The sequence below is a fragment of the Cherax quadricarinatus genome, unplaced genomic scaffold (assembly GCF_038502225.1).
Source record: "Cherax quadricarinatus isolate ZL_2023a unplaced genomic scaffold, ASM3850222v1 Contig3318, whole genome shotgun sequence".
Lineage (NCBI taxonomy): Eukaryota > Metazoa > Arthropoda > Malacostraca > Decapoda > Parastacidae > Cherax > Cherax quadricarinatus.
Window position 1 is genome coordinate 14,301 of NW_027198344.1, and position 26,434 is coordinate 40,734.

The following is a 26,434-nucleotide window of genomic DNA, read 5'->3' on the forward strand; positions in this document are numbered from 1 at the left end:
CCTCCTCTGATAAATGTAGAGCAGAAATGCAGAGAAGTAAAGCAAAATTAATATCATGGATGGCAGGATAAACACTGTTAGGATAGCTGGGTAAACAAGCGACCACACCCATCTTAGGTACAACAGGTCCAGTTGGTTTCCTGGAAACATATATACATGACAAGACACTGTAAACTTTGACTACTGTATTACTGCACAATAATATAACTAATAGGGTACATAAAGCTGAGAGATGCCCAGTTCATTTAAGTGAAAATGCAAAGTATAAAGTTCAGCCTAAAGAAAAATTACACCACTGAATAATTTTCAACTATAAGCTTATATAACTCCCTAAAAGTTCTAATGCAGACAACTGTATTGCAAAATTTCCAATCATTCTAAACCTGTTATTCTCAATCATAGATACACTTAAAAACCCACACTAAGGAAAGCTTCTTCAAAAACAGTGCATAAAGTCAAGTTTAATACGTATAAGAAATTTATTTATGCATGCAGAAAATTTCTTGTATATCACATTTTGTATCTCATTCAATTAATATTGCTTAAGATTATCATGCTAGTTTCTTACATTATCATTATACACAAAAAAGAAATGTATATCATCCTCAATAGGAAACAGAGATACAGTAATTCAACTTTTTATAATAAATAGCTACTAGTTTTTACTAAATATGTACCTGCTCTAAGGGATGGATAACTAATTTCAAAGGGAAGAATGAACCAGCTTACCTATTAAAAGACTTTTTTTTAACACACCAGCTATCTCCCACCAGAGTAGGGTGACCCAAAAAAGATGAAACACTTTCATTATCAATCACTCCATCACTGTCTTGCCAGAGGCACCCCTGATACTACAGTTCAAAACTGCTAATGCATATTTACTGGTATAGTATATGCTCATTAGTTATAGACTACTGTAGTGTCTGTGTAAGAAAAACAAATTTAAATATAGTCTCTGTTTTATCATAAAAGCATTGAATTTATGTGAATTTGTTTAAATAAGATCAAAAAAGCAAATTTGAATAAGGAATATACAGTGGACCCCCGGTTAACGATTTTAATCCGTGCAAGAGGGCTCATCGTTATGCGAAATAATCGTTATGCGAATGAATTTTCCCCATAAGAAATAATGGAAATCAAATTAATCCGTGCAAGACGCCCAAAAGTATGAAAAAAAATTTTTTTTACCACATGAAATGTTAATTTTAATACACACAAACTGAAAAAGGCATGCACAATTAAATGACACTTACTTTTATTGAAGATCTGGTGATGATTGATGGGATGGGAGGAGGGGAGAGCATTATCTTCTTACTGTTTAGAAGGGGAATCCCCTTCCATTACGACTTGAGGTAGCAAGTCCTTTTCCGGGGTTACTTCCCTTCTTCTTTTAATGCCACTAGGACCAGCTTGAGAGTCACTGGACCTCTGTCGCACAACAAATCTGTCCATAGAGCTCTGTACCTCCCGTTCCTTTACGATTTGTCTAAAATGGGCCACAACATTGTCATTGAAATAGTCACCAGCATGGCTTGCAACAGCTGTGTCAGGGTGATTTTCATCTATAAAGGTTTGCAGTTCAACCCACTGTGCACACATTTCCTTAATCTTTGAAGTAGGCACAATGGATTCCACAACTGGCATAGGCTTCTCAGGGTTAGCCCCAAACCCTTCAAAATCTTTCTTAATTTCCATACTAATTCTCACCCTTTTTACCACAGGGTTGGCACTAGAAGCTTTCTTGGGGCCCATGGTCACTTATTTTCCAGAAACAGCACCGAAAATACTGTAATAATACGAAATATTCCGAGTGTATGCTTGGATGTTACCGCGGAGGCTGGCTGGTAAACAATGGGACGGGGCGGCACATGTGAGGCTGGCTGAGGGCACATTGGACGCGTCTCGGACGAAAATCGGTAAGCGGGTTTTTAATCGGTATGCGCGGCAAAAATTTTGCGATAAAAGTAATCGTTATGCGGAAAAATCGCTATGTGATGCCATCGTTATGCGGGGGTCCACTGTATGGCATGGTTTAGCGAGCATTATCGACATGTTGCTCACTGAGCAGAGAGGAGGATGTGATTCCCTGCTCAGCTCTCACTAGTTTTATCAGTAGACTGTAATCAAGCTTCCTAACTTTTATTCTGAAGCATATGGCAGCCAATATGAATGGTTACAAGTGCACTGATGCTTACTTTACTCAAATATAATATTACTTTATGTTCCACCCCATCCAAAACAAGTTCCAAAAGGTCACTAAGTGATAGCAAATACACTGGTGAAAATGCCAAGAGCATTTCTCCAAAGAAAAGTAAGTTCAACAGTTTTCAGGAAATATAAACATACCGAGAGAATAAATATAGAAAGCAGAACTCCACGAGTATAAACAAGTACATATATATGCAGTACAGGTACTGTAGATGGGTAACATGTAGATAGAGAACCCGGGTGTCCAAGAATGAGATAGAGATGCTGGTAAGATTATTAGACTGCATGAATTACAAAGTATGATCCATTCTTCCCAAATGTAGCAAATAAATAGAATACTAAACATATACAGATGTAAATATTACAGAAAAACTTATGGACATCAAGGTTGCGTATAACCATGTACAAGTCCAACTGACCAATAAATGTGCTTGTGGCTGATGTTATATTCATCACCAGAGAGCAGAAACTTGACGAGTCATCACAATTCATTCTTGCTGGACCAATGATATACACTTTTCCCTGAAAATGTTTAACAACACAATTATAAGTGTAAATGGTGATCAGTGCCAACCTGTATGTGATTATAACACAAATGCTGTATTAGGATATTTATTAAGATGTTTCATGTGCTGGAGCTTCATCAATCCAACAAAGAGGACTAAAGTTTACAGGGAATAGTATGAATAGTGGGACACAGATCAGGTATTACATGTGAGAATGGGTCTAAATGATGGCTGTTTCTGATTTAGGCAGGATAAGTCTGGTGAGAACATCTGAAATCATAAAACTGCCCAAATTCTGCATGAAAGTATTGGTAGTTGCAATAAGAGCAGATTCTAAACAGTGTTTGTTGCGCTGGTCAGTTTCTCTGATGACTAATTTGGCACCTTCGAAGCTCATGATATGGTTGTGAGATAGGTGTACATGTATAGTGCAGTTGTTTAAATCATCCCATTGACACTTGTACTTGTGTTCCTAATGCATTGTCTCAAGCTGATATTAGTCTCCCACACATATAGTTCATTCTAGGTAGTAGGTTTGTAGACAGCAACCGCCCATGGAGGTACTACCGTCCTGCCAAGTGAGTGTAAAACGGATGCCTGTAATTGTTTTACATGATGGTAGGATTGCTGGTGTCCATTTTTCTGTCTCATAAACATGCAAGATTTCAGGTATGTCTTGCTACTTCTACTTACACTTAGGTCACACTACACATACATGTACAAGTATATATATACACACACCCCTCTGGGTTTTCTAATATTTTCTTACTAGTTCTTGTTCTTGTTGTTTATTTCCTCTTATCTCCATGGGGAAGTGGAACAGAATTCTTCCTCCGTAAGCCATGCGTGTTGTAGGAGGCAACTAAAATGCCGGGAGCAAGGGGCTAGTAACCTCTTCTCCTGTATATATTACTAAATGTAAAAGGAGAAACTTTTGTTTTTCCTTTTGGGCCACCCCACCTTGGTGGGATACGGCCGGTGTGTTGAAAGAAAGAAAGAAATACATATAGTTCATTGCAACATCCCTTCCCCCATCTTTCACCACGTGTGATGGTACATAGTCTATAGTTTTTCTGTGTAACAATGAAAAAATAAAGACACTATCTCATGTGGGAATGGTATAACAAACTGTATGGGACAGACTTCTAAAAGTCTGCAACAATTCATCAGGGAATGGATATACACATGCAAAAGGGATGATTTAAACAATGCCTGCACTATACACAGAAACTGCCATAAGCATTTCATTTAACGTGAACATACCAAATTAGTCATCAGAGAAACTGATCAGCACAGCAGGTGCTATTTAAATTCTGCTCTTATTGCAACTACAGTATCAATATAGTATATCATCACACAGAATTCCTGCAGTTTTATGATTTCAACTGTTCTTACCAGACTCATACCCTAACTGGACACAGCTATCACTTAACCCCACCTCAACATGAAGTACCTGACCTACAACCCACTATATATATACAGTAGCATGCAAACTTTGGTTCTCTGTATTCGACTGATAAAGCCTCTGGTAGACAAAGTCTCCTCAATAAATGTCCTAATACAATATTCATCTTACTAGTATACAAGACAATTAAAGTAATATTTCAGTGCTGTACTTGATATACAGTACTCTCATAATTCATGCAACTACAATTCATATTATTGACAATTTGAGATTTAAATTTTGTTGCCAAGACCAAGAGTCATGCACAAAATAATACTTTATCATGCAGTGGGCTAGTTTCCTATCATGCCCAGAATGAGGCCATTGTTTTAGGGGGAAGCCTACCTTTACTCCATAATGTAAACACCCATCAACACTCAGTTGCCCTCTGAATGTGCCCCGTAAGACATTGTCTCTTGTTTAGCAATCAATTTTAATGTTTTCATCACCTTAATGCACCAGGTGATTTCAAATGCATGGCTATGCTTATTTATCACACTCAGAATCCCTGTGCTTTAAAAGGTAAGGATAAAACCACTTCGTCTGTTATTTGGTGGTAAAACAAAACAGCATGGATGAATGAGAAATTGTTTATGGAGTGTTTCAAAAATTCTATGGTATTGTACACATTACTTGAAAAAGGTGTATACTGCATGTCAGCTATGGTAAAACCTCTGGATCTCTGAGATGGTATATCCAGAGAAATTAATGCCCAAATGAATACTGTATACCCTAAGCCTCCTCCAATGAATAAGGCATCAAATCTACTGATAAGAACATAATGATTGATTGCTGTTTTGTAAATATTTAATTTTATTATTTAGCATAAAAATGTGAGTACCAAAAAATTATATTTTGACAAGACAATGTACTACTGCACAAAAAAGGCATTAAAAAAGTGCACATAAATGTAATAATAATAATAATTTTATTTCTACAAGTACCTGTACAAGGTATACAAGCCTAGCTGACATCAATGACATACTCTACTACTATATAGAAAGCTGCTTGTTATGCAGAGCATTTCAGGCAAATTAGGTCAATCCAGGATGTGACCCACACCAGTCGACTAACACCCTGGTACCCATTTTATACTGATGGGTGAACATAGACAACCGGTGTAAGGAAACACGCCCAATGTTTTAACCCTCACCAGGAATCGAACCCAGACCCCTCACTATGTGAAGCGAGAGCTTTTGCCACCAGGACACAGACCACCACTAAAACTTCCTGCAGATCAATATAACACATGTATCACAATCATATTTATATGACAATTTTATATCTAAAGTTCTAACCTAGCCCTTTAGTTACTGTGAATAGGTAATTGTCCTCTTCAATCATCTAATACCTGGAGTATACCTAGAGAGAATTTCAGGGGTCAACGCCCCTGCAGCCCGGTCTGTGACCAGGCCTCATGGTGGATCAGGGCCTGATCAACCAGGCTATTACTGTTGGCCGCACGCAACCCAACTCGACTTTAGGTGCCTGTCCAGCGCCTACTTGAAGACAGCCAGGGGTTTATTGGTAATCCCCCTGATATATGCTGGGAGGCAGTTCAACAGTCTTGGGCCCCTGACATTTATTATGTTGTCTCTTATCATGCCAGTGGCGCCCCTGCTTTTCATTGGGGGATGTTGCATTGTCTGCCGAGTCTTTTGCTTTCATAGGGAGTGATTTTCATCTGCAAATTTGGTACTAATCTCTCTAGGATTTTCCAAGTGTAAATAATCATGTCTTTCCTGCCTGCACTCTAGGGAGTACAGGTTGAGGAACTTCAAGCATTCTCAGTAACTGAGGTGTTTTATCGCAGTTATGTGTGCCGTGAAGGTTCTCTGTACATTTTCTAGGTCAGCAATTTCACCTGTCTTGATAGGTGGTGTTAGTGTGCAGCAATATTCCAGCTTAGATAGAACAAGCAGCTTGAAGAGCGTCATCATGGGCCTGGCATCCCTAGTTTTGAAGGTTCTCATTATCCATCCTGTCATTTTTCTAGCAGATGCAATTGATACAATGTTGTGGTCTTTGAAAGTGAGATCCTCTGACATTATCACTCCCAGGTCTTTTACATTAGTTTTTCACTCTATTTTGTACTTGGAATTTATTTTATACTCCGATATAGTTTTAATTTCCTCACATTTTCCATATCAGAGTACATATAGTTGAAATTTCTCATCATTGAACTTCATATTGTTTTCTGAGGCCCATTTAAAAATTTGGTTGATGTCTGCCTGGAGTCTTGCAGTGTCTTCAATGGAGGACACTGTCATGCAAATTTGGGTGTCATCTGCAAAGGAATACACGGTGCTGTGGCTTACATCCCTGTCTATGTCAGATATGAGGACAAGGAATAGGATGGGAACGAGCACTGTGCCTTGTGGAAGAGAGTTTCACAGTTGCCGCCTCAGATTTTATTCTGTTTGTTCTATTTGTTAGGAAATTACAGATCCATCTACCAACTTTTCCTGCACTTTTTCTTTTTATTTGACAAATTTTGGCAACCTATCCAGGGCTACCTTATTCTACATGGTGAGGAAAAACAGCCATTTCCCAGTTATATTCCACCACAGCAGATGTAATTAAATCTGGTTGGCAAAGAAAGATATAAAAGATTTTATCAGGCTGTTAACCCAAGTCAGCTGAAAATTGGCCACGAATTATTACTTATTTCTATTGAAGCCTGGAATATTGCTGCATATTCTACCCTAGGAAGCATGCCACAAGTCAACTAACACTTGGAAAGTATATATTTACTTCTAGGTGAACAGGAGCAGCAAATGCAAGGGGACTTGCCCATACATCATGACTCACCTGGCATCCAAACCTAGGACTTAAGCAACAACTCACTAATGGACTATGACATGAGCATGAGCTATCTTTTTTTAATGGCATTGTTGGTACTGGAGTTTTATGGCCTAGCACAATTTATGCTGTAATAGGCCCTACCTCCCAGTGTCTGGGGAGGAAAGCTTGCCAAAATGAGGACAGCAATAAAAAAGGAAATAAGTATGCTCAGGTATACCTGGAGAGTGTTCCGGGGGTCAATGCCCCCACGGCCCAGTCCGTGACCAGGCCTCATGGTGGATCAGGGCCTGATCAACCAGGCTGTTACTGTTGGCTGCACGTAATCCAACGTATGAGCCACAACCCAGGTGGTCAGGTACCAACTCTAGGTGCCTGTCCAGTGCTTGCTTGAAGACAGCCAGGGGCCTATTGGCAATCCCCCTGATGAATGCTGGGAGGCAGTCGAACAGTTTTGGGCCCCTGACACTTATTGTGTTGTCTTTTATCATACTAGTGGCACCCCTGCTTTTCATTGGGGGGATGTTGCACCGTCTGTCAAGTCTTTTGCTTTCGTAGGGAGTGATTTTCGTGTGCAAGTTCAGTACAAGTCTCTCTAGGATTTTCCAGCAGGTGGATCAGTCCACGTAAACCCAGGCAGAATGGAATAAAGACACCCTTATGTAAGATAAGTTTTTGTTCAGATTTTTAGTCTGGAGGGTTAGCCACCCAGGATAACCCAAGAAAGCCAGTGCATCACTGAGAACCACTGGGGTTCTTCAATCTTGTCCCCAAGGATGACCCACACCGGTCAGTTTACACCCAGGTACCTACTTACTTGCTAGGTGAATTGGGACAGCATGTGTAAGGAAACACATCCATTGTTTCCATTCGGCTGGGGACTGAACCACGGACACTTGGTGTGCGAGGCGAGAGCATTGCCTACTAGGCCTTGGGATATCCTTCCTATCTGAGTCAGTCATTAATTTCCCTCACAGCCAAAAATATGCAGTGTGGAAATAAGGAACTGATAAATGGCACTCACACACAGTGCCCAACCAGCACGGTATGACAAACATTAAATTATGAAATTATTATTTATTATTATTATTATCACACTGGCCGATTCCCACCAAGGCAGGGTGGCCCGAAAAAGAAAAACTTTCACCATCATTCACTCCATCACTGTCTTGCCAGAAGGGTGTTTTACACTACAGTTTTTAAACTGCAACATTAACACCCCTCCTTCAGAGTGCAGGCACTGTACTTCCCATCTCCAGGACTCAAGTCCGGCCTGCCGGTTTCCCTGAACCCCTTCATAAATGTTACTTTGCTCACACTCCAACAGCACGTCAAGTATTAAAAACCATTTGTCTCCATTCACTCCTATCAAACACGTTCATGCATACCTGCTGGAAGTCCAAGCCCCTCGCACACAAAACCTCCTTTACCCCCTCTCTCCAACCTTTCCTAGGCCGACCCCTACCCCGCCTTCCTTCCACTACAGACTGATACACTCTTGAAGTCATTCTGTTTTGCTCCATTCTCTCTACATGTCCGAACCACCTCAACAACCCTTCCTCAGCCCTCTGGACAACAGTTTTGGTAATCCCGCACCTCCTCCTAACTTCCAAACTACGAATTCTCTGCATTATATTCACACCACACATTGCCCTCAGACATGACATCTCCACTGCCTCCAGCCTTCTCCTCGCTGCAACATTCATCACCCATGCTTCACACCCATATAAGAGCGTTGGTAAAACTATACTCTCATACATTCCCCTCTTTGCCTCCAAGGACAAAGTTCTTTGTCTCCACAGACTCCTAAGTGCACCACTCACTCTTTTTCCCTCATCAATTCTATGATTCACCTCATCTTTCATAGACCCATCCGCTGACACGTCCACTCCCAAATATCTGAATACATTCACCTCCTCCATACTCTCTCCCTTGAATCTGATATTCAATCTTTCATCACCTAATCTTTTTGTTATCCTCATAACCTTACTCTTTCCTGTATTCACCTTTAATTTTCTTCTTTTGCACACCCTACCAAATTCATCCACCAATCTCTGCAACTTCTCTTGAGAATCTCCCAAGAGCACAGTGTCATCAGCAAAGAGCAGCTGTGACAACTCCCACTTTGTGTGTGATTCTTTATCTTTTAACTCCACGCCTCTTGTCAAGACCCTCGCATTTACTTCTCTTACAACCCCATCTATAAATATATTAAACAACCACGGTGACATCACACATCCTTGTCTAAGGCCTACTTTTACTGGGAAATAATTTCCCTCTTTCCTACATACTCTAACTTGAGCCTCACTATCCTCGTAAAAACTCTCCACTGCTTTCAGTAACCTACCTCCTACACCATACACTTGCAACATCTGCCACATTGCCCCCCTATCCACCCTGTCATACGCCTTTTCCAAATCCATAAATGCCACAAAGACCTCTTTAGCCTTATCTAAATACTGTTCACTTATATGTTTCACTGTAAACACCTGGTCCACACACCCCCTACCTTTCCTAAAGCCTCCTTGTTCATCTGCTATCCTATTCTCCGTCTTACTCTTAATTCTTTCAATAATAACTCTACCATACACTTTACCAGGTATACTCAGCAGACTTATCCCCCTATAATTTTTGCACTCTCTTTTATCCCCTTTGCCTTTATACAAAGGAACTATGCATGCTCTCTGCCAATCCCTAGGTACCTTACCCTCTTCCATACATTTATTAAATAATTGCACCAACAACTCCAAAACTATATCCCCACCTGCTTTTAACATTTCTATCTTTATCCCATCAATCCCGGCTGCCTTACCCCCTTTCATTTTACCTACTGCCTCACGAACTTCCCCCACACTCACAACTGGCTCTTCCTCACTCCTACAAGATGTTATTATAATCAAAAAAGAATCGCTAAGCCACAAGGGCTATACAGCGCTGCAGGGTAGGGAAGGAAGCAAGGGTAATGGATGGCAGAAGGGAGGAGGGATGATCAGTAGGTTACAGAAAACAGCGGGGCAGGGGATAGTACGGGGGTAGAGGGTAGCAAGAGATTGAAGTAGAAAGGGCTGAAGGTATCAGAATTTGTGAAGTAAGTCAGTTGTTGTCAAAAAGTCAATGAGAGAGTCTGGATGAAAGGTGGGTCCATCAGCGAGAAGGGAAGGTAAAGAGAGCAGCAGCAGAGCGAAGACGACGACGGAGGTAAATTCTGCGTGCTCGTTGATAAAGTGGGCAGTCCAACAGAATGTGGCTGACTGATAATGGAACTTGGCAATTCTCACAGAGAGGAGCAGGGCGCCTCTCCATGAGATATCCATGAGTAAGACGAGTATGGCCAATGCGAAGACGGGAGAGAGTAGTCTCCCAACCTCGACACTGGTGATAAGAAGATGGCCAGTAACCTATACTACGTACTTGGTTTAATAGATTGAAGTTTGTTGCCGAGCATAGTAGATCAACGTTGTTGCCAACGGGTGTGAAGTTGGGAAGATATTGCAGCAAAATAGTCCGTAAATGGAATACCTCTACGTGAAACTGGTAGGTCATGTACTGCTCACCGCGCAGCAGTGTCTGCCTGTTCATTGCCCTGTACGTCAACATGACCAGGGACCCAACAAAAAACAATATCTTTATGCTTGGTAAAGATGCGGCGTAGCCAAAGTTGGATACGGAGGACTAAGAGGTGAGGTGTATCAAATTTCTGTATAGCCTGTAAAGCACTAAGGGAGTCTGAGACAACCACAAATGATGACACAGGCATAGATGCAATACGGATAAGTGCTGTAAGGATGGCATACAATTCAGCAGTAAAAATACTAGCTGAAGATAGTAAATGCCCTTGTACGACGCTGTCCGGAAACACTGCTGCGAATCCTACGCCGTCAGAAGACTTAAGAGCCATCTGTGTACACAGCAATGGCATGAGAATGAGAGTGAAAGTGGTCAAGAAAAAGAGAGCGGGAAGCGACCGTAGACAGTTGGGCTTTCGAGCAAGGGAGAGAGAAAGAACAGACTCGAACAACTGGAACTTCCCAGGGGGGGTAGGGAAAAGTGAGATGCTACATGTACATAGAAAGGTGGTAATTGAAGAGAAGACAAGAGCGAATGAAGGCGAAGAGAGAAGGGACGGAGTAAACAGGGGCGGCGAACAAATAAAGAATGTCTACTAATATCAGTGACCATTCTATAAATGGAAGGATTGCGGAGATCATGAGAGCGTACATAGTAGCGAAGGCAATGGTCATCATGCCGATCAGATAAGGATGGAACGTTCGCTTCTGCATAGAGGCTCTCAACAGGGGAAGAGCGAAAAGCACCAAGGCATAACCGTAATCCTTGGTGATGAATGGGGTTAAGGCTAGAGAGAGTAGCAGGAGATGCCGCTGAATAGATCTGGTCACCATAATCAAGTTTCGATAAAATAAGGGTGGAATGTAGGCGAAGGAGGGTTTGACGATCAGCTCCCCATGAAAGATGAGCAAGGGTTTTAAGAAGGTTCAGCCGGCTGTGACAAGTTGCCTTCAGAGAGGTAATGTGAAGTTTCCAGGATAACCTACAATCAAAGAGGAGGCCCAGAAACTTGACTGTATCACGTTCAGGGATACGGGAGCCATAGAGGTACAAAGGATGATCGGAGATGACAGAGCGTCTAGTGAAAGTAATTTGGTAGGTTTTAGTGCTGGAAAATTTAAACCCACGTGTGGTGGCCCAATTGGAAACACGGTCGACTGCATGCTGGAGAGAAACTGTAATAAGGTGACAGTCAGCGCCTGCACAGGCAATAGCGAAGTCATCAACATAGTGATAACCAAATATTTGATGGAAGACTAGAGGCCAAATCATTAATAGCAAGGAGAAAAAGTGTTGTGCTCAGAACACATCCCTGGGGGACACCTTCAGCTTGGATAAAGTCCGGGGAGAGCACATTATTAACCCGAACACGAAAATGCCTGTCAGTTAAAAAGTTCTTAAGGAAGGATGGTAGATTGCCTCGAAGGCCTAAGACGTGGGCTTGGGCTAAAATATTATACCTCCAAGTTGTGTCATATGCCTTCTCAAGGTCAAAAAATATGGCAATAACTGAGTGGTTATTCGCAAAGGCATTACGAACATACGTATCCAAGCGTAGTAAGGGGTCTATGGTAGAACGTCCCTTATGAAAGCCATATTGACGAGTGGAGAGACTGTTGTGCGTCTCTAAATACCACACTAAACGTCTATTTACTAGGCATCCCATCACTTTGCAAACTGCACTGGTAAGAGCAATGGGACGATAGTGGGAGGTTTCATGTCCCGTAGTGCCTGGTTTGCGGAAAGGGAGAACAATGGCGGATTTCCACAGCTGTGGAAGAACTCCTTGTGACCAAATAAGATTGTAAAGACGTAATAGGACTGCAAGGGCTGACTGATGTAATGTTGTAGCATACGAATATGAATGTCGTCAGGCCCAGCTGCCGATGATTGGCAAGCTGAGAGTGTTGCCTCCAGTTCTTGAAGTGTAAAAGGCACATTATACTGTTCGTCTCTGAGAGAAGAAAAGTCCAAGGGTGCTAACTCTCTGGCAGACTTTAAGGAAAGAAATGAGGGGCATAGATGGAGTCCCTGAGAAATACAGACCAGATGATTGCCAATTTCATTGGCAACATCTAGTGGGTTTGCTATATCAACACCGGCAACCCGCAGAACAGGAGTCGGGTCAGGAGAATATTTACCACTCAGTTTTCGTACTTTTTTCCAGACTGCACTCATAAAGGAAGCAGAGGTGATGGTGGAGACAATCTCGCCGCCAGCAAGTGCGTTTAGCGTCACGGATGACACGGCGAGCGATTGCACGCTTCTGCTTAAAATCAAGAAGTCTCTCTCTGGTTCTATTGTACCGGTACCTTCCCCATGCAGTGCGTTTCAAACGTACTGCACGAGCACAAGCAGGAGACCACCAAGGCACGCATTTCTGAGAATGCCTGCCCGAAGTTTGGGGTATAGAATGAGAAGCTGCAGTTAAAACGGAGGACGAGAAGAGGTGTAAAAGCTCATCGATGGAGGACGAAGAAGGAACCTCTCTAAAAACAGTTAGGTGTGAGTAAAGGTTCCAATTTGCCTGATCAAATTGCCAGCGTGGGATGCGAAGAGGTGGTGAATATGAAGGGGAAGTAAGAATGATTGGGAAATGATCGCTGTCATGTAAGTCCGGAAGAACAGACCAAGTGAAGTCTAATGCGGCGGAGGAAGAGCAGACTGAGAGATCGATGCAAGAGAGAGTGTGAGTCCGAGGATCAAAATGGGTGTGAGTACCTGTATTTAAAACATGGAGGGGGTGGGTGGCAAGAAAAGCCTCTAACTGAATGCCACAGGAATCACAGTGAGACCCCCCCCCAGAGGAAATGGTGGGCATTAAAATCACCAAGTAACAGAATCGGTGGTGGTAATGACGAAACAAGAAAGGCAATATCCGGAATAGATAATGCCCAAGAAGGAGAGAGATATAAAGAACAGAGCGTATACCACCTATGCAAGTGGATACGGGCTGCTGTGTAATGCAGCGAAGTACGAACAAATAGCTGATGGTACGGAATATCAGTGCGTAGAAGAAGGGCACTTTCATTAAAGGTCCCATCAGGAAAAGGATCTGAAGAATACAATAAATTATAGCCTAAGATGGGAGAGATAACAGCAGAGTGTAATTTTGGTTCCTGTAAGCAAACACCAACAGGGAAAAACTGAAGGGGGGACCGGGGAGGGATAGTTCCTAGGAGGAATGAAAGGGCCAGAAATCTCCCTCCGCGCCCAAGAGGACCTCAGCACTGCAAGTAGCGCAGATGCAGCATGGAACCCGTGCCATACCCTACCCATCATGCCAGTAAACCGGCAATCCGGGATAGCAACCTCACATCTGCCGAGCTACCTCGGTGGACAAAAGAGAGGGCGGCCGGAAATCCGCCACAAAGCATACCTCCTTCGGCCACCACCCCTGGAATCCGAAAGGTGGCTTCCAGAGATACACCTGTCGCCCGAGACACCCAAAGCCACCCTCCAGGATACCGGAGAGGGATCAGGACATCCCCAGGCAATCCAGATTCCACGGCAAACTACTCCAAGAACCTCACTGGAATGGGATGGACCCCGGTACCCTTTCCCCTACCTAGGAACTAACGTGCCTGTGGGGAGAAAAAAATAAAAAAAAAAAAAAAAAAACAAAGGCCAAAAAGGAAGGGCAAAAGGGAGGGGTGGGGAGGAGGAGGAGGAAAGGAAAAAGGGGAGGATGGGGAGGATGGGATAGGGAATGGGGGATTGGGGGGTAATTAGGTTTGGTCTGAGGAAGTAGACCGACAGGTCTAATTCCTCAGACCAAGAGCCTCTTCACCACGCCAAGGAGCCCCCCCTTGAAGAGGATTATGAAAATAGCTATTGCTTATTAAATCTTAAGCTAATCATAAGTTTGCCTGAGATACTCCAATATAGAAGCTTTAATAGAAATTGTGTATCATGCCAAGACAAAACCATTCTCATTACTAAATTTACAAATTGTAATTGTGGAAAATACTGTATATTTTCCGGAAATACGGTAATTTATAGGTAAATAGATGCCCTATATTGTATTTAATAAAAGTGTATTTTTAAAAGAAGAGAGAGTCTCCATTTTGTTTGAATTTGGATTAGAAACATTGGTGTAATGGGAAGAATTTTTCGTGCTCTAGAGGTTAAAATTGGGCTGACAACTCTCAAATAGGAGACGAAATTGTTGGATGTGCATTACTGCATAACTTGGTTATCAGGCGACTGGACAAGACAGCTCCAGGAACCTCGGATAAGTCTTATGTAGTAACCTGGCCAGTGTTATTTTCACAGACAGTGAGGTTTTCTGAGTATGATACACATTAATCTCCAGTTAAATTGGCGAGTGATTTTTAAGATATTCTCCTTCTGTTATGTAATTGTGTATATATATAACCATTTATTATTTTTAATATACAGTCCACAAATTTATATATTTACCAGCATTCCTGGTGATGTATATTTCATTTAATTATTAGGTCCAGAGCAACTTGTGGATATGACAGTTGTAGGTATCGAAGGGGGACATTTTTTGCGACCTAGGTGTCCCAAATTCCTACTTGTCTAACTGATAAATAATAATTATCTATGTTCATTTACAGTTATGTATATAATGATACATACAGATAAATGCAATTTTCCACATTTAATTTGCCCGTTGGTCCTTCTTGAACCGGAGGTAATTAGTGAAGTCATTAATTAGTTAATTACTTAATAATTATATGTGAAATGACAGAAGGAGATGGATGTTAAGTTCACAAATTTACTGAATGTGTAGTGGATTATAATTATTACAATATTAATTTGGAGAAGTCAAGTGTAGCTAATTATATTAATGTGTATATTAATTTTGCAAAGCCAAGGTGGCTAGGATTTATATTAATGTATTTGTATAATATTAATTTGATAAGATAGTTCTGGCCAAGATTTATATCAGTGTATTTGTAATTGATAAGACAAGTGTGGCTAAAGATTATAATGTGTATAATATTAATTTTGCTATGCCAAATTCTGGCAAGGATTTATATTAATTTGTATAATAATTTTGATAAGCCAAGGCTGGCTAAAGGTTTGTACTCATGTACATTTAAAATTTATATTACAATCTTTTATAAGTAATTGCTAAGCTCAAGTAGCTAGGATTTATTCAGAGGTAAGTTGTATCAGTGTTGTAAGTTGTAATCAGTGTTATTAATAAAGTTGAATTTAATACATTGCATCATGGCTGAAAATGAGGAAATTAATGTAGAAGAGAAACATATGGAATATAGAGTAAAGAAAGCATCAATACAGGCTAGAAAAGTTCATGTAACCAAGGCATATAATAAGTGCTTGGAATTAATGAATCAAGAAATTGTGAATACTGATGATTTAAAATTGTATTTAGATGCTTTAGGGAATAGATATGATTCATACAAATTATATTACAACAAATATGAAGGAGATTTATTAGTAAACTGTGTAGATGAGACTGAAATAGATCTCATGATTAATCAGTATTATGAATTAGAGGAAAAGATTCTTTCTTGTAAAAGTCAGGCCTTGAATAAATTAAAATGTGTAAACCAGGCAGTTAATCAGTCTGCTCCAACAAATAATATGTCTTTGCCAAAACTCCGAGAACTATGTTTACCTGTATTTAATCCTGGTGAAAATTGGGAGGAATTTTGGTCAATTTTTAAAGCAGCTGTGCATGACAGGAGTGACCTAGCCTGTGTAACTAAATTATTTTACCTCAAAGGACAGGTAAGAGGAGATGCTTACATACTCATACAAGCCTTTCCCAATGTAGATGACTCTTACAAGGAAGCAGTTGACTTGTTGAAAGTCACTTATGGTAATATAGAACAAAGTAGGTTGGATCTAGTGAATATCATTGTTAATTTAAAATCTCCAGATCACACTTACAAAGGTTTACAGCAGTTTACAGTTAAACTGGAGAGCACTCTCAAAACTTTAAGTAATAAATATAATCTGAAGGAATCAGACTGGTTATTGAGTGCCATGGTACAGAATAAATTAAGTTGTAAAACACTTGAATGGCTCTCGAATAAATATCACAAAGGTTATTTTGGACTGGAGGAAATAAGACTAGGTCTACAAGAATTAATTGTGCAGTTGCAGACCAGCCAACTAACTCATTTTAAAGATGCAACACATAATAACTCTGAGGTATCTGTCAAGTTTCACAAAGGAAAAAATTATCCCAATGGTAATAATCAAAATTCATTTCCTAAAAATAGTTGCATAGGTACATATCAAGTAGCAAGAATCAGAAATAATGATTCTCCACAAGGTAAGAAGAATAAGTATCCTCCTAAGAGTAGCCCAGTTAATAAGGAACCAGTCAAAGAAAAGAGAGATTGTCTCTTCTGCAAGGATACTCATTTTTCTAAGAATTGCAATGCATACAATTCATGGAATGATAAAGTTGAAAGATTGGAGGAAATTGGCAGATGTATCAGGTGTTTGGGTAATCACAATGTAAAGGATTGTTATGCCAAATTAAACTTCTGTCACAAAGGAAGACACCATATAGTCATGTGTAAAGGTCTATATGATAATGTTGATAATAATGATAATGTTGACAATCCTGACACAACAGTGGCTAATGTAAAAATTGCTGCTGTTAATAATGATGGTTTTGCTGAAGTAGCTTTACCTGTGTTACAGGTAAAAATTAATGATAAAAGGCATAAATCAAAAAATGTAACTGCATTATTGGACCAGGGATCCCAGCGTACTTCCATAAAACGTAAATGTCCATAAGGAGGAGACCAAACAGAGTTGAATAACTATAGGCCAATATCCAATTTACACCCTCTCTCAAAAATCTTCGAAAAATTAATTCATAAACGAATCTACTCCTACCTCATCTCCCAAAACATTCTCAACCCCTGCCAATTTGGATTCAGGCCTAATAAAAATACTAATGATGCTATTATACACATGCTAGAACATATATACACTGCAATAGAGAAAAAAGAAGTCCCACTGGGGATCTTCATTGACTTACGTAAAGCTTTTGATACAGTTGACCATGACTTGCTCCACGTAAAATTGTCACACTATGGTATTAGAGGGCACTCCCTCAACTACCTCAAGTCTTACCTCAGCAACAGAAGCCAATATGTGTACGCAAATGGGGCAAGCTCTTCTGCACAACCAATTACAGTTGGTGTCCCACAGGGAAGTGTCCTTGGCCCTCTTCTCTTTCTCCTATACATAAATGACCTACCAAATGCTTCACAATTACTCAAACCCACACTTTTTGCAGATGACACTACATACGTCTTCTCTCACCCGAGCCCAGTCACGCTAGCCAATACTGTAAACACCGAATTACAGAAAATATCTACCCGGATGAGGACTAACAAACTTACACTAAACATTGACAAAACCTACTTCATTCAGTTTGGTAACAGAGCTACAGATGTACCTCTTAACATAACAATAAACGGATCACCTATCACAAAGCTAACAGAGGGAAAATTCCTAGGAATCCACCTCGATAATAGACTCAAATTTCATACACATATACAACAAATTTCTAAGAAAATCTCCAAGACTGTAGGCATACTATCGAAGATACGGTACTATGTTCCACAGTCAGCCCTCCTGGCCCTTTATCACTCTCTTATTTACCCCTATCTCACCTATGGAATTTGTGCATGGGGCTCAACAACAATTAACCATCTCAGACCACTAATTACCCAACAAAAGGCTGCAGTTAGAATGATAACAAATTCTCACTACAGGCAACACACTCCACCAATATTCAAAACACTCAACCTACTCACCATACAAAACATCCATACTTATTATTGCACCTATTACATACATAGAACACTTAACTCTGATATTAACCCTCCCCTCAAACATCTCCTTGCCAACCTCAACAGAACACATGACCATAACACAAGGCATAGATCACTCTTTGATGTTCCTCGTGTCCATCTCACGCTATGCAAAAACTCAATGCACATAAAAGGCCCTAAAATCTGGAATTCATTACCTGTAAATATAAAAGAAACACTACCTGTTTATAAATTCAAGTCTCTTCTCAAAGATCACTTACTCACTCAAAACCAAATAAATACTGAATAACTGAACCTTATAAATTGTATATCCTATATGTTACTCACAATTATATCACACAAATGTTAAACCTAGGACCCAATCTAACTTTATTATTTTTTTAAATACACTACCTAACAGAATACTCCATTCGACTGAATGTACAGCAATGCAAGCAACCATATGACCTGTCTTTGTAATACTAATTTGTGCTTTATAGTTATCTGTTTACAATAATGTTTTATCACTGATTTCATCATTGCTTAGTTAATCTTAAGTTAATTTTAAGCCAGCCCGTAATGCTATGCATATAAGTGGCTTTGGCATGCTGCTCTTACCTGTATTTTTTGTACCTGTTTGTATGCTTAAATTACTAAATAAATAAATAAATAAATGGTATGAAAGTACAGATGGGAGATCCCACAACTTTAAAATTATCTGGTTTTCTCTCAGATAAAAGAGCTCAATTGTATGACACTGTTTATGTAACTGTCAGGTTGGGCAATGAGAAAAAATGTCTTAATGCAGTAATTGTAGACAGACTTCCAGAGAAAATATCTACAGTAGGGCTTAGTAAAGCTACAGAAAGACTCTCACATAATGTAAATTTAGCACCTTCTGGTGTAAGTGATGATTCTGTAGGCCCAATAAATATTTTGATAGGTAGTGACTATTATGCCTCCTTTGTAAAGGGTATGGTAAAGAAATGTGGTGTCACCCTTTTGAAGACTGCAGGAGGCCATGTAATGTATGGTAGGATTCCTCGTAATAATAATTCATGACTAGAGGAAACTACAAATAACATAACTGTGTGTCTTACTCATGAAGTCGTGCCCCAGTATAATTCTTCCATAGAGGATGGTGTTGAGCCAGTGCATAAATTGTGGGAATTAGACAGCATTGGAATAAGTGTAAATGAAGAAAGTCCAGACGATTCTTTTACTCAGGAGCAGTACCTGAAAGATGTAAAATTTGAATCTGGACAATACTGGGTACGACTTCCGTGGAGACTGAATCATCCAGAATTGCCCATTAATTACAGAATGGCATATGGGCAGTTAAAGGCTCAGCTCCACGAACTGAGTAAGACACCAGAATTGTTAACTGCCTATAATGATATAATTGCTGAGCAGTTAATTAATAAATTTATAGAAGAGGTACCTCCTGAGCAAGCCAAAATTTATGGTCACTATTTGCCACATCACGGGGTGAAGAAGGATTCTAAGACCACTCCTCTGAGAATTGTGTTTAATTGTAGTGCCAGGAGTAACAAAAATGTACCTAGTTTAAATGACTGATGACAGATCCGTCGTTGACGGAAAAATTAGGAGATATCTTATTAAATTTCAGGATGAAAAATTATGCCTTTACGGCTGACATAAGTAAAGCTTTCCTAAGAGTGGGTTTACAAGAGGCTGACCGGGATTGTACCCGCTTCTTATGGCCTGAGAATCCTAGTGACCCACTTAGCCCTCTGAAAACCTTTCGCTTTAGGAGCGTATTATTATTTGGCGCTACATCCAGTCCGTCCCTACTTCAAGCGACGATAAATGCACACCTTAAACGTATGGAAAGTCCACTGAGTAAGGTAATGAGCAAACAATTTTATGTGGACAATTTCCTGGGTGTGACGTCAACTGAAGAGGAACTGTTAATGACTTATGGAGAGGCTAATAAAATAATGCAAACTGCCAATATGCCTATGAGGGAATGGAATAGTAATTCGTCCAAATTAAAGGACAAAATAAGTAATGATTACCCTGGAGATGAAGTGCCAAAATGTAGTAATGTATTGGGATTAACTTGGGATACTGAGAGAGATTTGTTAATGTTAAAACCTAATAATTACAGTATGCCCAATAAATTAACTAAGAGAGTCTTGCTTGCTGAAGTTTCCAAATGTTTTGATCCACTAGGTTTAGTGTCACCCCTTAGTATAAGAGGGAAATTATTAATTCAGGAAGCATGGAAACTTAAATGTGCTTGGGATGAAATTCTACCTGAGGAATTCATTAACAGGTGGGATGAATTAATTGGTGATTATGAGAAAATTCCAATGTTGGAGTTCCCATGCCAGGTGGCCAATCAAGATGGGAAAAATGTACTCCACATTTTTTGTGATGCTTCAAAATTGGCATATGGAGCAGTTGCTTACCTTCAATGTAATAGTGTTATTTCTCTTGTTATGTCTAAGGCTAAAGTGTCTCCAATTAAATCACGTACCTTACCTCAGTTGGAATTAACAGCCATTTATGTAGGTGTCAAATTAGCTAATTATATAAGAAATAAGTTGCAGGAGATAAATATTAGCGACACTGTAATTTGGTCTGATAATGAGGTGTCCTTACAATGGATTCGTAATGGAAACAGTAAAATTGTGTGCGTACAAAATAGAGTCGCTGAAATTAATCAGATGCAAGAGAAGTATAATAGTTTGGGTCAGCATATGTTAATATTTAATCATATACCTGGTGAGGAGAATCCAACTGATTTCTTGTCTCGAGGTTTATCTTATGCTAAATTTGTAAATACTGTATCATGGTTTAAAGGACCGAGCTGGTTGGTAAATAAAGCTAATTGGCCTGTACAAAAGGCGTATATTGCTCCTATTGAAATTACTGTGACCACCGCTCCAATAGTTTGTCCTTCCTTAGCCGTTGATATAAATAGGTATTCTTCTTTACCCAAATTAATCAATGTAACTAAGTTGGGGTTTAAATTTCTAAACAAGATGAATATATCATATAAGTTTTCACATCCTCTTGAATATTGGATAAAGAGGGTACAGAAGGAAATCTATGGAAATGAGATTAATTTGATGATGGAAAGAAAAATTGTGAAAGGTTCCATAATAGAGAAATTGGGGCTGCATTTAGAGAACAGTGTAATTAGGTGCAGAGGTAGGTTACAAAATGCTGAATTGGGTGATTATGCTAAACACCCTATCTTACTGCCCAAAACTCATCATCTAACAAATCTGATTGTTCTAAATGCCCATAAAAATGTAATGCATGTTGGGGTACAAGATACCTTAAATTGTATTGGGGAAACTTTCTGGATTCCACAAGGGCGGCAAAGTGTAAAAAGTGTGATTAAATCTCGTGTAATATGTCGCCATGTGGATGCCAGATCCTATATGTACCCAGGTCCTCCACCGTTGCCAAATCAGCAATTTGAGTCGTTTTGCAACGACCTCCGCCTGGCCACAGTGTGGAAAATACTGTATATTTTCCGGAAATACGGTAATTTATAGGTAAATAGATGCCCTATGTTGTATTTAATAAAAGTGTATTTTTAAAAGAAGAGACAGTCGCCATTTTGTTTGAATTTGGATTAGAAACGTTGGTGTAATGGGAAGAATTTTTCGTGCTCTAGAGGTTAAAATTGGGCTGACACCTCTCAAATAGGAGACGAAATTGTTGGATGTGCATTACTGCATAACTTGGTTATCAGGCGACTGGACAAGACAGCTCCAGGAACCTCAGATAAGTCTTATGTAGTAACCTGGCCAGTGTTATTTTCATAGACAGTGAGGTTTTCTGAGTATGATACACATTAATCTCCAGTTAAATTGGCGAGTGATTTTTAAGATATTCTCCTTCTGTTATGTAATTGTGTATATATATAACCATTTATTATTTTTAATATACAGTCCACAAATTTATATATTTACCAGCATTCCTGGTGATGTATATTTCATTTAATTAATAGGTCCAGAGCAACTTGTGGATATGACAGTTGTAGGTATCGAAGGGGGACATTTTTTGCAACCTAGGTGTCCCAAATTCCTACTTGTCTAACTGATAAATAATAATTATCTATGTTCATTTACTGTTATGTATATAATGATACATACAGATAAATGCAATTTTCCACAGTAATATTCTTAAATGCTTTGAACTACCTCACTATTGTAAATCTATTTAATCACTACAGTTACCTAACTTTAATATCAGTATGCCCAATAACCTGTGTCAATATAGAGTAAGAACTAGTATTAGTCTAACCATACCACAGACAGGGATAGAACAGGCGATCAGAGAGTCTCAAAACTCCAGACCGCCACGTTAGCCACTGGGCCAGCTAGCCACAATACGATTCGTCCAACTAGTTGGAAAAATCTTATTGTGGCTAGCTGGCCCAGTGGCTAACGCGATGGTCTGGAGTTTTGAGACTCTCTGATCACGGGTTCTATCCTCATCTGTGGTATGGTTTGTTTGCAATCGTTTCATTACGATTTCGCGAGTCTAGTATTAGTCTGCCTGAATTGCCTAGGCATACTAGTGGCCTTCTTTGTAATTAATATTTTATATGTAAACCACACACTGTAATTAATATTTTTAATATGTAAACCCCACATTGTAATCTTTACAGAGAAATAAACATTTTGATTTCAAAGACAACTGCCCCAAGTTGTGAATGGAGGAAATCTGTCCCAGTAACATGCAGAGAAGTGGCTTAAAACTGAATCCCAGGTGGAAACAGACATATAGGCAAGACTCTTGACACTTGCTGCCCATATTAGCCATAAGAAAATACAGCAGTACATACAAGTTGGTTGAATGCTGTGGGCCACATTTTGAGTGAAGACCAAGAGTCATAATGGAAATAAACTGCACGGCTTAACTTTCTTGAGGGTTCTTCTGTGTTATTAACCCACTGGCATTGTTAATTTGAAGGACCCCAATGGAAATAAGTCACTCTGACTTTTTTGAGTTATCCTAGGTACTTTACACATATGCTGCTATGTATGATAATCTATGTAACTGTATTTGTGTGGAGCTGAATAAACTTACTTAGTCACTGTTATCTCCTACCAACAATCAGAGAAAAGTTAATATCCAGGTAAATTTTTCACTTAAGCTTGGGATAGATAAATTATTTCTTACGATGGTCTTGATGGCACACATGTTAAAGGCAGAAAATGTTACAGCACACAAATAATACTGTGTTTATTTAGCCCTGTGTGACCCTTGTGGGTTTAGCACTTAGTTTTCATAATAATAACTTCTTATTTAGGGTAGGATTAGCCAACAGTCAATGCGACATTTCTGCTGGGGTCCTCATAAGGTACTAAAGACACTGGTTACAGTAGATCTTTTTACTACGTTTCACCCAAGGCTGGGCAAAACACTGCTTACCAGTACCTTTAATTCTATCTCTCAAGAAAGAGGGGGCCTTGATGCCGGTGTTGGGAACTTGATCCATGGAATTGAACTTTTCCTCTCATTCTTTGAATCGAGACTAAAAACCTACCATTCTCCTGACGCTGTATGACCCATGCGGGCTTAGCGCATTTCCCTAAAAACAAACGAAAATGTAAAGACACTAAGGCCAGCACCTATATTCCCATTAATGTCATTCAAAATTAGTGTGGCTAGTTATAAATCAAATACTTAACATTTGTTTCACTTAACCTTTGGAACCAACACAAATATTCCACAAAGATTACACACATAAGGTGATAACAAATATTCACCCATATTATACACTCGTAATGCATTTCCCATGTTAATTTTCAGTTACTTTGAACCCTTCACAGGTGATTGAGTTTAAAAGGCATCAAATGATGGAGCATCTATAGACCTACCTAGAGAGATAACCTGAAATAAATGCAATAATATGAGGAGACCCACCGTGAAGTTGACCAACATTGGCCAGCCAGGAGACACCTCTGGCCCAGACTACTTTATTTCTACCAGTACATCATACAACTTATACAGTACAGTAAGTTTATTTAGGCACAGATACACATAAATACTGTTACACAAATTATTATACATGGTAGCATATTTGTAAATTATCTAGGATACTCCCACAAACTAGTCAAAGTGGCTTATTTCCATTCAGGTCCTTTAATTTTGGTATTAATTGTGGAATTTGATCTTTGACAAATATGTTGTTATAACTTGGTTTATTATTGTGTGTGACAATATATTAAAATAAATATGTGGAGTAGGATGGCACTCGAAGTGACAGTGAACATGGATGGCATGTATAACGGTACTTGCTGTGTATCTATGCATTCAAAAAATTATGCACTGTTCATACATACTGTATGTATGGACATTATGTAATATACATACATGAATGCATACAATATACATGCGTGAAACAAACGTACATACAATAAACATGTATGTAATAAAAGAATGCAAGTCTAAATTATTTAGGCTTTGCGTATATAACATACAACAAAAATTATAGTTTTCTTGAGGACACACACACATTATGAGCACATAAAAGGTATATTAATTATATCTTACTTAAGATAACCCAATAAAGACAATTTGACTTGTTTACTTACTTCCGTTGGGATCCCGTGCAATACACATGCACGAATTCATGCAATTAAGTAATATAGTGTACTCACCTATTTGTGGTTGCAGGTGTCGAGTGTGTGTGTGTGTGTTAGTTACCATTGTGTCCTAGGCGCATGTCGATTAGACACTAGGCCTGTTGTATATGTGTGTGTGTGTGTGTGTACTCACCTATTTGTGGTTGCAGGGGTCGATTCACAGCTCCTGGCCCCGCCTCTTCGCTGATTGCTACTAGGTCCTCTCTCTCCCTGCCCCATGAGCTCTATCATACCTCGCCTTAAAACTATGTATGGTTCCTGCCTCCACCACATCACTTTCTAGGCTATTCCATGGCCTGACTACTCTATAACTGAAGAAATACTTCCTAACATCCCTTTGATTCATCTGAGTCTTCAACTTCCAATTGTGACCTCTTGTGTCTGTGTCCCATCTCTGGAACATCCCGTCTTTGTCCACCTCTATGTGTGTGTGTGTGTGTGTGTGTGTGTGCACTCACCTAGTTGTGGTTGTAAGAGTATGTATATTCACCTATATGTGGTTGCAGGCGTCGGTCCACAGCTCCTGGCCCCCGCCTCTTCGCTGGTCGCTACTAGGTCCATTGTCCAAGATTGCTTCACTTCCTGACAAAGTCTATGACTGAAGAAATACTTCCTAACATTTCTATGACTCACGAAATCGTAATGACTCGTCTGAGTTTTCAACTTCCATTTGTATCCCCTTGTTCCTTTGTCCCATCTCGGAAACATTCTAGCCCTGTCCATCTTGTCAGTTCGTCTCAGTATTTTATGTCCCGTAGCTCGACTGTTAGCACATCAGCTCACACACAGATCCGGGGGTCGATCCCGGTACGGCTGGAAACATTAGGCGTGTTTCCTTAAGGCACCTGCTGTCCATGTTCACCTATCAGTAAAATAGGTACCTGAGTGTTAGTCGACTGGTGTGGGTCACATCCTGAGACAAAATTGACTTAATTTGCCCGAAATGCTCTGCATAACCAGGGGTTTCCTATATAGTAGTATGTCACTGATGTCAGCTACCCCTGCATATCTTGTACATGTACTTGTAGAAACAAAGATATTATTATTATTATTATGTCCCCCTATCCCCTATCCCTCCTGTCCTCTAGTACCGTCAGGTTGAGTTCCCTTTACCTCTCATCATGGGATATACATCCCTTAGCTCCGGGACTAGTCTTGTTGCAAACCTCTACACTTTGTCAAATTTCTTAATGTATGTACGTGTGTGTGTTACTGACTGGGGGACCCCACTGCCTCAGAGACTTAAATTCATACATACAATATACATACGTACATGTACTAAGCCATTGGGATTGAGGTGCAAATAACGCGTGTGACACAGTCAATCAGGTGAAGACCTGTTCTGTTGGTCCAGCAACTGGATGGGTGACCACCAAGCCCTCCAGCAACCTCCATTAGCTCTGCACTTCCTTTATACAGCATAAATGAGACGAGATGGAGACTAACAATCCTGGTATATGCACTGCCCTCCTCCAACAAGCAGTTTTATAG

At 39.8% G+C, this 26,434-nt stretch overlaps 1 long non-coding RNA gene across 1 annotated transcript; it reads right to left on the reverse strand.

Annotated features, from left to right (window-relative positions):
- LOC138852009 (uncharacterized) lies at positions 1-26,434 on the reverse strand. The gene is made up of 3 exons (XR_011391527.1): positions 26,217-26,434; positions 2,628-2,730; positions 1-140 (listed from the first exon to the last, which is right to left on the reverse strand). It is a non-coding gene; the product is annotated as an uncharacterized lncRNA (long non-coding RNA).